At 40.8% G+C, this 12327-nt stretch overlaps 1 protein-coding gene across 19 annotated transcripts in view; it reads right to left on the bottom strand.

The window, feature by feature from the left end:
• The window catches only part of SEMA6D (semaphorin 6D), a 276265-nt gene that overhangs the window by 124872 nt on the left and 139066 nt on the right, over positions 1-12327 (bottom strand). The gene's annotated exons all lie outside the window — the stretch shown is intronic.

Here is a 12327-nt window from a genome sequence, read left to right as displayed (position 1 = left end):
AGCTGTTTATCATGAAAAAGAAGTTACAGTAACTCTTCCACAGTCGTAGAGAGTGAAGAAACCTCAGCTTGTATATTAATAAATTATAGCAATGATGCATGAAGCTAATAAAAAAACTTTTGAAAGAGGTCTGTTAGTCCAGCGGGAGTTATTAAGTTTGCTATTTGTGACTTTAATGCTACTTGGAATTTCTTCTAGCACATTTAAAACTCCTTTTGTGACTCTTCATCAGCTGTTTTCCAGACAGCAAAGGCCTCAACAATATACATTTTCCTTTTCTGCATGGCTGACGGACTTCATATGCTATATCCAATTTCAGGGTAGAGTATGAGATTACATTACTAGACTATCGAAAGCCATAGACATTGAAACTGAATCATTGCTGTTTATAGTAATTCTTGCTATTTGCTTTTTGACAGCCATTTGTGACAGGAATAAAAGATGATGCCAAGATTACTGTCAAGCTAGTGTAATAGCTAGTAGTGCATGACGTCTGCAGTAGATGGACTTGCACTTATGAGCACTCATAGATTCTCAATAGACTCTCAAGTGAGTGGTGTCCTCCTCTGCCCAGTGTAATGTGACTGGCTTTGAAGAACTCTTATGTCAGAAGATGAAATATTATCTCAGCCAGCTTTCTTTGTTCTATTGGAAATGTTTTAGAAAGCTTAACCTGAGAGCTGGCTTTGAATGGAAAAAGCAAACTGATTTTCAGTTGCACGAGGTACACTACATTACAGGTGCATCCAAGCTCAGCAACAACAAAGGGAGGGACATATTCAGACTGCTTCCACAAGAGGCTCCCCAGCCTTTTTAGTTATAAAGCACAATGGCTGTCATCTCTTTCTTCTACTGGACTGGTGATTTTCCTCTTGGTCTCTGCTAATACAAACCATCCTCGAACCTGAAGAGTGCAAGCAGTAAACATAGTTACTGGGAAAACAGAATCCCGTAACGAACCCTTCTTGCATGATATTTTAGCTTTAACACAAAGAACCTACCCTGGACCCAGAGGATGCTTTTACCACTCTCCAAAAGCTGGACTGACAGTGGCTACCCTACACCACTGCTGAAATGTCTCACAATGGATTTGTCTGGCTAACGGGTCTGTACAGAAGCATATTCATGTTTGGAACATATTTTATTTTTGTTTGTACAGTGCACTGCAAATGGGCTACTGTTCACCAGCTCTGTCAGCTGAGCCTTCCCTTTTCAGCATACCAAATGTGAATGGCAGTAACCTGCTACAGTGAGTTAAGCTTCAGTGGAAGTTTAGTGGACCTGGTGTTCAATTCTGATACCAACAACTCAGTTCCTCTTGGGCAAAAGCCCCTTTCGATTTGAAATCTGAACATATAGTGTTTCAAGAATTGGTTTAAGAATTTGCCTTGAAGCAATTTCTGTTTCCAGCAATGTTACTCTTTTCCAGCCTGATCTATCGTAGTGATCAATAGGAAAGAGCTAAAATACTGTCGACATTAAAAAAAAAAACTTTATTCAGTATATAGGGCCTTGGTTAAATGGATTGAAGTTAGGTACTTCTGTGAACATTTTCCTTTTTTGCATACCGTGTTTCTTTCTCCCTACTCCAGCATTACAAGCCTGATATTTTATTGCAGTTTGCCGTTCAAGATTCCATAGTTAAGGCTGTGTCAGCACTTCTCCTATAAAACCCATCTGTGAGGGGTTTAGAACTCAACTGTAAAAAAAAAAGCTCCAGGATTAAAGGTGGCATACAAAGTCTCAGACAGAGGGCTTTTTAACCATTAAAAAGAAAGAAAAGAATTTTTTTTCTATTTTAAGCTTTTATGAGTAGAAAATCCCCAGTTTGCTGGTTTAACGCACTGCCGCTTGAGTAACTCAGCAATAACAATTTAGTAATCAGCTTGTATTAAAACAAGAAAGTAAAAAGGGGTGGAATTACAGATATACTGAGATTTAAAGTGTGATTATGGAAGATGCTCAGAAACTTCGACAAAAATCTCTGTAGGATTTTGTAGCAGACAAGTGCAGGAACAAACCCATGTTCTTCCACAGCCTGAGTAGCTGTGCTGGCCTCTGAGAATGTGCTGAGTTCCAGGGAAAGGGATCCTACTCCTGAAGTTGTGAAGCAGCAATGGAATTGGTCTGTGGGTGTTACACAAGAGCCTGGTAAGTGTATTCCCTTGCACACGAGAACTGCTCCAACCTAGTGTCTGCAGGGGCACTATCATCTCCAGATAGTGAAGGTAGGTCCATGGGTTCTCCTGCTCTACAGCCAGCAGAGCTAGCTTCACCCAGATGGAAATGCTTGCTGTCCCCTTACAAAGGGGTGTAGAAGTGGCCTTGCTTCCTCTGAACTCCTTGAGGCTTTGTGCCTGTCTCAGGTAGAATACCTCTTGGGACTCTAGATCTAATCTAACTGAACTTCATTAAAGGATTTGACAATGTACCACATAGGCAATTATTTGTAAACCTGGAGAAGATGGGGATTAGTATAAGAATTGTAAGGTGGGTAAGGAACTGGCTAAAGGAGAGATGACAATGGGTTGTGCTGAAAAGAGAACCATTGGGCAAGACAGAGGTTACTAGTGGAGTTCTTCAATGATTATTCTTGGGACTGATATTTAATATTTTCATCAATGTTCACAACAAAAAAAATAGCCATGTGCTAATGAAATTTGCTGATGACCCAAAACTGGGAGGCATTATCAATACAGAGAAGGATCAGAATATTATACAGGAAGAACTGGAAGACCTTGAGGACTGGATTGATAGAAATGGTATGAATTTTAATAGTATAAAGTGCACGGTCATACACTTAGGGACTAATACGAATTTCTGCTATAAATTGGAGGCTCATCAGTTGGAAATGACAGAGGAGGAGAAAGACCTGGGTGTATAAATCAATTGCTGTATGACTGTGGCAATCAATGTGATGCAATCATGAAAAAGCAAATAAGGTTATGTCTGCACTGCCATATAAGACCAGGATTCAAACTCAGCCTGTCCCCACCTTCCATCTATACATGAATTGCACTAAGCCAGGGCTAGTACCCAACTTCCCAGGACCCCATAGACGTGGATGGTTCGAGCCTGAGTCAAGCCAGGATCCAGGGTTCAAACCCTATTGCTTTGTAGTACCGAAGCAGTTCCAATGGACTCGTGCTCTGAGAGTCCACCAAAAGTATTCCACTCTCCCCTAGGACAATTTTCTTTGTCTTCTGGACAGTCAAGTTTGGTGGATGATCAAGTTTTTCCACACAGCACCATGAACAAAATCTAGGATATAGGTGGTGAGAGTCAGGCCTGCATAATGCAGTGAAGATGCTGGAGCCCCAGGTTGTGACCCAGGGTTCAAAAATTCTTAACCTGGGGTTACAAATGAATGTAGATGCTCAAGCCTAAGGTAAACAAACTCAGGGTCTGCTAACTTGAGTTCTACTGACCATGGGCTTACATTGCAGTGTAGACGTATATCCTAGGATCTTATGTTATCGAGTGAGGTATTTCCAGTAGAGATAGGGAAGTATTAATGCCATTGTTCAAGGCACTGGTAAGACCTCATTTGGAATACTGTGTACACCCATATTTCAGGAAAGATTAATTCAAACTGGAACAGATGCAGAGAAGGGCTACTAGGATCATCAGGGGAATGGAGGCCTATCTTATGAAAGGAGACTAAAAGAGCTTGGTTTGTTTAGCCTAGCAAAATGCAGGCTGAGAGGAAATATAATTGTGCTCTATGAAGACACTGGGTGTGTGTGTGTGTGTAAACATTTGGGAGGGTGAAGAGCTATTTAAGCTGAAGGACAATGTTGGTACAAGAACAAATGGGTTAAAACTGACCATGAATAAATGTACTCCAGAAATTAGAAGAAGGTTTCTAACCATCAGAGGAATGAGGTTCTGGAACAGTCACTAAGAAGGAGAGGGGGCAAACAACCTGACTACTTTTAAAGCGGAGCTTGATAAATTCATGAGTGGGATTTTATTATGGGGTTACCTGCAACAACAGGGGATTGGACACGATGACTGAGGAGATCCCTTCCAGTCCTATGTTCGTAACGTCTGCTAAGGATCAGTGACACCTACTTCTGACTGTGGTTTAAAAATCATAGTTGAGCTCTTTGTTTGTAACTTAGCTCTGAGTACATTACCTTCCCTTTGTTTCTGCTAAGCCACATAGGGTGAGCTATGTAGCTGACGATTCCCCAAGCACTAATGTGCCTCAGAACCTTCTTCTATAGTAGGGCTGTGTTGGTTGATGTACTTCTTTGAGGACTTGGGACTGGTGGATAAGTTGAGTGCCTCAACCCATTGACTCATCCCCTGCATGTACCCCAGCACACTCAGTGCCCTTAGAAACCTCTCACTGTGTCAAGCTTCAGTGCACCTTTCTGAGGTACTGAGATGAGTAGATGCACCGAGGAGCGCCTTCATAAAGCAGAAAGAAAAGGAGTACTTGTGGCACCTTAGAGACTAACCAATTTATTTGAGCATGAGCTTTCGTGAGCTACAGCTCATAAAGCAGTGCACTCACAGGTTCATCCACAGGCACTGGGGTTGAGCCTGACCCTGGGGCAGTGTGGCTGGATGATTCGTTTCACTGCCAAGGGGCCTTGAGGAGGGGACTGGGTGTGCCCAAAGGTAAATAACAAAGGTGATGCAGTAACCAAACCATTTCAGAGTTATCTGCTAAAACGTTTATGATAAAGGCCGAAGTTTTCAAAAGAACTTAGAAACCTAAGTTCCATTGACTTTCACTGAGAATTAGTCTCTTAAGTGTCTAAGTCAAGTTTGAAATTTGGACTTAGTCTCCTAAATCACTTAAGTGCCTTTGAACATTTTATTCAAAGTCTGTATATGTATTAAAATATAATCTTCAACTAAAGCCTTCAATGAAAAGAATTTATGTCCAAAAGGAATTTTTTGTGTGAAAAGTTATAATGGGTAGGAAGGACACAGGTGTCCTATTCACCAAACTACAATATACTATCACAAAACCAACAAGGCTGCTATAGAATTTAAGAATGATTTAAACAATAGGCCAACAAGTTCCAAGAGAACAATTACAGTCAAAGGAAGCAAAAATCCAGTTTCTAAAAAGGAGCCAACTACATAGTGCCATTTAGTTTTGCAGGTAAATAATAGACCTTTTTAAAAAACACATACACCTCACACAGCTGATAAAGCCACTGTTGTCTAGTGTGTAAAATACCTTTGACAAATTTAATAATTTGTAACAGGCAGACCATAAAGTACAGTATAGAAAACACCTGAAAAGCTCTCAGTAAATACTAATTTGATCCTAAATAATCAGATCATCAGGACACTGGAGGTCTAACAAGTGGTTTGTTGTGTCATAAACTGTTCTGTAATAAACAAACAAAAAAGCTAAAAACCAAACACAGAACTGCACACAAAACCTCCCCATGACCCCTGTTTCCCTCCCCCCTCTGCCTTTTAGTAAGTAAGGTTGCTGGCAGCAGAGCTGTTGAACAACTGACAAAAGCAAGTGGAGACAGCGAGCTGTGCTTATTTAAGTCTGTATTCTTCCATGCTGCTCAATTTCAATCCTGTCCCTGGCAGAACAACATCAGTATTCTCTGCCTCTCTTAACTAAGGAAGCAAATCAAGAACCAGACAGGCTAATGGGAACTGCACCTCATTTCTTGGCCTCTTATTCAACCTATAAAGCCAAACGGAAAGCAGCCCACTTCTTCAGGCCTCCCATTCCTCTTGCCAGCTAGGAACTGAACCACCTCCTGGGCCCTCCCATCTAACGTGCCAGTCACTGTGTAGACTGCCTTTCCAGACTTCTAACACCACTGGCCAGTTGGGAATTGGACCACCTTTCCAGGTTTCTTGTCTACTTGCCAGAGTCTGCAGAACTTCTTTTCCATTTGCCTAAGCCAGTGAAGAATGGGGATGTTATTCTATTGTCAAAGTTAGTTAAATGGCTCAGATATCTCCATAGGAAAATATTCAGGGAAGCTCCATGAGGAGGGGAACTAAAAACAGAAAGAAAACAAGAAAAAATGGGCGCCCCCTCCCTTTCCGAATTCCCAATTTTTCGAACAATTTTTTACAGAGAAATGCAAAAAGCAACAGTAACTGACTAGAGCTGTGTGAAAGGTTTTCAGCAAAACCTGACAACCAATAAATCTCATTACTTTCATATTTCACTGCAACTTGAAACTCAAACCAGATTTCTAGAAAGGTTCCCCAAGGTACGTGGTTCCAGGACCAGCTGGTCAATCCATTTATAGTACACAGCTTTGTTAGACAAAGTGAGGGGCAGTTATAGCCTGGCCCTATAAGGCTGTGCAGGGGCACAAGGCAGATAAGACCACCCCGTGGCCTCCTCCCGCAACACACCCAGTGCTGTGTGGCCTTCCTAGACTTTAAAACGAGGCATAGTGTAGGGAAGCAAGCCATATGGGGCCACTGATCTCCACCCTTCTGCAAGTGGCCTAGGCCAGGGAAAGGTGGGAAATAGAGTCTCAGCTTCATCCTTCAAGATCCTCCTCCCGCCCAGTGTAGGGGGTAGTAATCTGCTACTGGTAAAGACCAAAAGAAGCTTACTTCTACCCCGGGAGCAAGCAGGGAGGAAAGAATTGTGCCTCTTTAGTGTCTCCTAGGGTGACATAGGTAGGCACTCCCTTACTCAGGGCTGTGCCTAAAGCCACAATCTACCCTTTGGCCCATTTTTCTGCCTGTTGCAAATTATCCAAAACCAACTTTTTCCCCACTATTTTTCCCCGATCTGATTTAGTCATTATTTTCAATTGCTTCTTAAACACTTCATGTGTCCAGTTTAGCCTATGGATTGCTCACAAATAGCTCATTGTGACTATTCATTCACTGTTGGTACAATTGCACAGTTTGAATAGCAAAGGCAGATGAGACTGTTTCTGGTTCGTGCTTGGATGACCATAATTATCATAGTTTTACGTTGCTGTTGCTCACACGTGCATGTACTGGTGAACATGCAGAATCTCATGCAATCAAGTATACCTGTATGACATCAATTACCGCAGACTCCTGTGAACAAAATGTGCCTATCTGAATATTCACAACAGCAAATAGACGAGGGCCACCTGGATCACATTCACTAGTTTTATTAATGGAAATACTCAAAGATGCTTAACCCCCACCTCAGTATTTACAAAGCTCTAGTTTTGACTGAGTTTCACTTGGACGCTTTGTTCATTCAAACATCAAAGCAAAAACTGGGATTCTGACCCCATGAAACTGAAAGCAAAGGAACTGTTTACAAGAAGCGAACCTGCTGAGAAATGAAGCTGCTGAGTTTTGCACAGCTCTAGTGCAGTCAGTTCCTGTCATTTCAGCCCAGTTACTCTCTCTCTGCCTGTTACTTTGGGGGTACATCAAACAGCTTACCAATATGATCCCTTGTTCAGTGCAATCAAACACTTCTCTTCTGGTACACTTTATTTATTATGTGTATTGCAGTAATGCCCCCAGTCTTGGGCCAGCATCTCCCAGCTCATCTCCCAGCTAGGTGCTGTACACACACAGAACAAAAAGACAGTCCCTGCCCCAAACAGCTTACATTACTGTATACTTACCTATACTATAGACCTATATTACAATATAAGGGGATTTGACACAGGCCTGTGACTACATTCTCTAGGCCAGGCCTCTCTCATTAGCCCAATTTTTTTATAGCTTACCTTTCCCCTTCAAGTACTGTCAGTATAAACTCTTGAGCTGGAACCCTCCAGAAAGTTTTGACGGTTGGAGGGGCATGCTTCCTCACAACACTGAATGTTCCAAGCAAGGTGATACAAGAAGCTGCAGCTCCAAGATCCATCAGCTGTCTCCAGTTGCCAGAGAAGGGAGGTCAAAATCTTTCTACCTCATTGTTTCATCCCCCACTCTCTCGATAGTGTTAAAATTATTCGGTACCTATTTTTGCAAAGGTTTTGGTGGTATTCGAGTCTTTGTATTTCCATCTATATTGCATTCATGACTCTGTTGGTACAGTCAAATTTGGCTAGGTTTCACCTCACCGTACTGTCTAAATCCATCTCAGTACTGAGCAATGGAAGGTACTGATCAAGAAAAGCACAATAGTTTAAAATGGTGTCCAGCTGATGGTGCCCAATGTTTAATTTGTAAGGAAGGAGATACTGGACCTCAAGCAATTTTTTTACTTTTATAACTGATGTGGCAAGTCCAGAGGTGTTGGGGCTATGAACTTGGCAAACCCTGGCACAAATTAAGCACTGCTGATGCCTCTACTGCCTGGGATTGGCCTTTTGATAGATTCTGGATTTTCAGTTTGGGAGGTTTTTTTAAACAATTATTTACAGTCACCAGAAAACAAAAATAAACTAGCTTGTTTTGAGAGCTTTTTATCCAAGTATCTCAAAGTGCTTTACATTTTTAGTATCATTATTCATCCCCATTTTATAGATGAGGAAATGGAAGCAAAGAGAAGTGAAATACAATCATTGGCAAATTTTTAAAAGATGCTCTCAAATACCACAGAGATGCGTGGAACCCCAGAACACTGTTCTTCCGGAGGCTTCCAAAGATCTAACTAGACGCCATTTAGGGATGCTACACTTCGAGCTAATAGCTCCTTTCCAACATAAAAAGAGCATTTCCTTCACTATGCTTGTTTTTTTTTACTCTCACGTACAGCAGCCTTTCAGTCCCCAAACTTTCATGAAGCCAGGAGGAAAGATCTTCTCATTAATCAATGAACTTAGAGAGAGTTAGTTGGTGTGTCAAAAGGTCAGATCCTGCTCTCAGTTACACTGGTGTTAAACCAGGGTAACTTTAATGGATTGTCTCTGGTGCAAGAGCAGAATATGGCACAGATTATTGCAAATTATGGACATCCTTTTCAAAAGATGCTAGTTACTTTTTATTACATTGATTCTGTAGTCATGAGTTTGCTATTAGACTTAATTTTCTCTTCTCTCGCAAAAAAAGACAGACAGTTTAAAGCCAAACAATTAGTTTCCATTTAAAACTCAGTTGCATTAATTTGTCCCACAGGATGATGTGGCCTGTTTTAGAATAAAACCTACTATACTCCAGTCCAGAGAATATCACTGCTAAGAAATATACTGCATTACAATGTGCGCTGTACCAATAGATAGAACGTGTTGAGAGCGCACTGAAAAACACATCTGCTTACCTAGCTTTTTTCTGATGCGGTTGGTTGTATTTAGTATGCTGGTGGTGGCCCATAGTTACATTGTGTTAGGTGCTGTATACAAGTAGACATGATCCCTGCCCCAGAGCTTACAATTCTATTTAAGACAAGATGCAACAAATAACTGTGACAGGAGGAAAGGGGAACAAGTGTTATGGGTATAAGATCAATTGGTTACGTAAGTAAACATAGTAAGTCGCTATTTTACAACTTGGTTGTTCCAAAGCACCTGAATTTAAACAAGCATCAGGCTTAAACAAGATAAAATTAGCTCAGTTTATTCTAGCTGGCATACAACCTAGCCATCATTGGATAGATAATTTCTCATAAGTGTTGCAGGAGAAGCTGGCTTTGTAGAGAGATTTGGAAGAGGAGTATGGTGGCTTTACAGAGTCATTAAAGGAAAGCATTCCATCCATAAGGGCCACCTGTATGTGCGGGGGCGGGAAAACGCATACGTTTGTGGCAGTAGGGCTTTCCAGGCTGGAATCATTGTTGTAATGAGAGGGACAAGGGGGAAACAATATTTTGAACTGCTTTGCCATGTGGGTTTAAATTTGAGGGGTGAGGTGGCACTCCCTATTAGCACCTTGCCAGCTAGATGGGCAGGTTTGATCTCTCCTTCCACTTCGGCGCTGGAAAGGAGCATGAGGAGAAAAGAGAAGAAATTGCATGTAGTTAATTTAAGAAGAGTAATGGACATTTTGGAATTAAGAGGATTTTGAAAACAATAATCCTTTACCCCATCTTAATTATCTTTGGTGCTATAGTCCCAGGTGCCTAAGAAGCCAGATATATATCTTTATCCCTTGGCAAGGAAAGCATTCTAACCAGAACAGTGCCAACATATTGTAGAAGCGCTGCTGTGTCAAATCTCTGCATCTTAGCTATTGGCACTCGCATTACATCCTACCCACTTACACATGAGCCTTCTAAAACACAGCTTAACACTGATAAGTAGCAGTGGCCAAGACTAGCCCTTATTTGGGACAGTTTGTGATATTCTGAAGGTCCCTCCAAGTGATAGCAAAAAATAAAGACATCAGCTGCAAAAAAAAATGTTTTTTTTAACATTAAGTCCTCCACATGATCCCACACTGTTTCCCCTAGATATCTATATTATTTGTCTATATATGTATATGTCTGTTGCAATGTCTGTGTGGTTTTATATAACCTCAAGGAGACATTGTAAGTGCATTTTGATTAAACCAACATTTTTAATCCATTCAGTTTTGAAATTATGGATACACCAGAATTCTAGTTTCTATAATCAGTTGGTACATTTCTTCTGTGATCTTCTAGAATTTTTTACATCAAAACCCATACTTGCTTTAATGCCTCTTTTTAAATAAATCCTGTTTGATTCTGCTTCTTCTTGAAGAGACAGACTATTACTTTCTATCTTCCAACAGACTGAAAATGTGCCAAATTGTTAGTAAGTGAACATAGTATTCACCAAATATGATAGATACTGTCTTTTCCCAGAAGTTCTGCTTATGACCCAAAACAAATTCTGGACATAAATATTGCAACTTATGCTCAATATATATATATTTTTATTCATGTAGTATATGTGTTCCCTAGAATAACTAATACACATTTTAATTATTGATTTGGACTGAAGAATTCCTGAACCCGAGCATAAAGGAAAGAAATATATCTGTTTCTCTATTAATATTTTTGCTTAAATCTATAGATGACAATACAGAGCCCTGAAATAGAAAAAGGCTTCCCACCATTTTCACACGCATTTAGAATTCTATTAGAGTGTTCGCTGAACTATAATAGATTTCCAAAAAGCACACTGTGAATTAATGTTTTATAGTTTTTATTTACTTATTTATTTACTACTACTATTTTTTTTTACTCTAAATCTCTTGTAATGTTGTCTTAGAAGCTTGGAAATATATTTTTCTCCCCACTGATTCTGCTTTTTTCTATTAAGCAAACATTATTTTTTCCTGTGTTCTGAATAGAGATAAAATGATCGTGTATATTTTGTATTTAACAACAGCTCCCTTTTAAATAGTACTGCAGGTTCTATAATAATAACCCTTATTGTTGTAGAAGATTGTAGAAGTCTTAAACATTTTCATTATATAGTCTTTTCCATCCTACCTTTGAGCTACATTGAAAGTTTACAGTCTATCCTGAGTAAGGGGCAGCCTGCAGCTGTGCCATCTTCTGAGAACAACAAAGACTTGACTGGGACTCTGAGAGTTACAATTTACTCTCTGGTTCCCTCATGTTCCAACTGAGACAGTCTATACTGCAGAATAATCGATGTTATAATGGCCACAGATTACCTCCACTCTGTGCTAGCTCAGATCTGCTGCCCAGATCTGGAGAGTGCAGCCAAGTACACACTCCCCCTCCTAATTTGCTCAGTCCTCACCCACCTGCAAGGATGCGGGAGGGAGGAAGTAATGTTCCCACTGCTCCCTTCTAGCCCTATGATATAGCTGGTATATACGGTATAATGGACCTTGTCTACTGTCCTCATCACTTCATCTGGGTCCTGCCATTTGGTGAAGAGCTTGCTTTCTGAACTCAGCTACAAGTACAGGACCTGTCCACAGCATGAAACCTTCACTCTCCAGCCTGTTCATTATGCTGTTCTGCTTGGTTTTTGTTAGACCTGGACCATGTTCTCAAATGATCCAATGGAAAATGTGTCTTGGGAAGTTCCAGTCTGGGTTTCCTGCAGCTGGCTGGGTTCTAAAGACTGTACTGCCTCTGACCACAGAGAATTTGCAAAGGCCTCCTAGCTTTCCCTCAGATAACTAGCCAGGGCAGGATGCCTGAGACCTTGCAGCAAACTCACCCCATGTGACTCCACAGTCACTAGAATTGTGGCTGTGGAATAAGCCTAATTGCCTCCACAGACACAGGAGAGGTGGAGTGGGGGGTTTCCCCATGTTTGGACAGGGGTCGCTTCCCTTAGTATCAAAATGAAGCTACAGATCTCTGCATAGTCATACTCCATTAGAGGGGCAGAAGTTTTTAATATGCCCAGATCTGCAGGACAGGTGTAACAGACCAGAGTAAGTGAGAGGAAAATCAAGATCCATGCTGCTTTTGTTTTGATTTTACTTCTAAAAGATTAATTTCTTTTAAGCAGTTAGTAAACAGAAGGGAGGCAATTCCCTCCT

Source organism: Lepidochelys kempii, chromosome 10 (genome assembly GCF_965140285.1).
Source record: "Lepidochelys kempii isolate rLepKem1 chromosome 10, rLepKem1.hap1, whole genome shotgun sequence".
Lineage (NCBI taxonomy): Eukaryota > Metazoa > Chordata > Testudines > Cheloniidae > Lepidochelys > Lepidochelys kempii.
The sequence above is the reverse complement of the archived record's forward strand: the minus strand, read 5'-3'. Positions and strand labels throughout refer to the sequence as shown.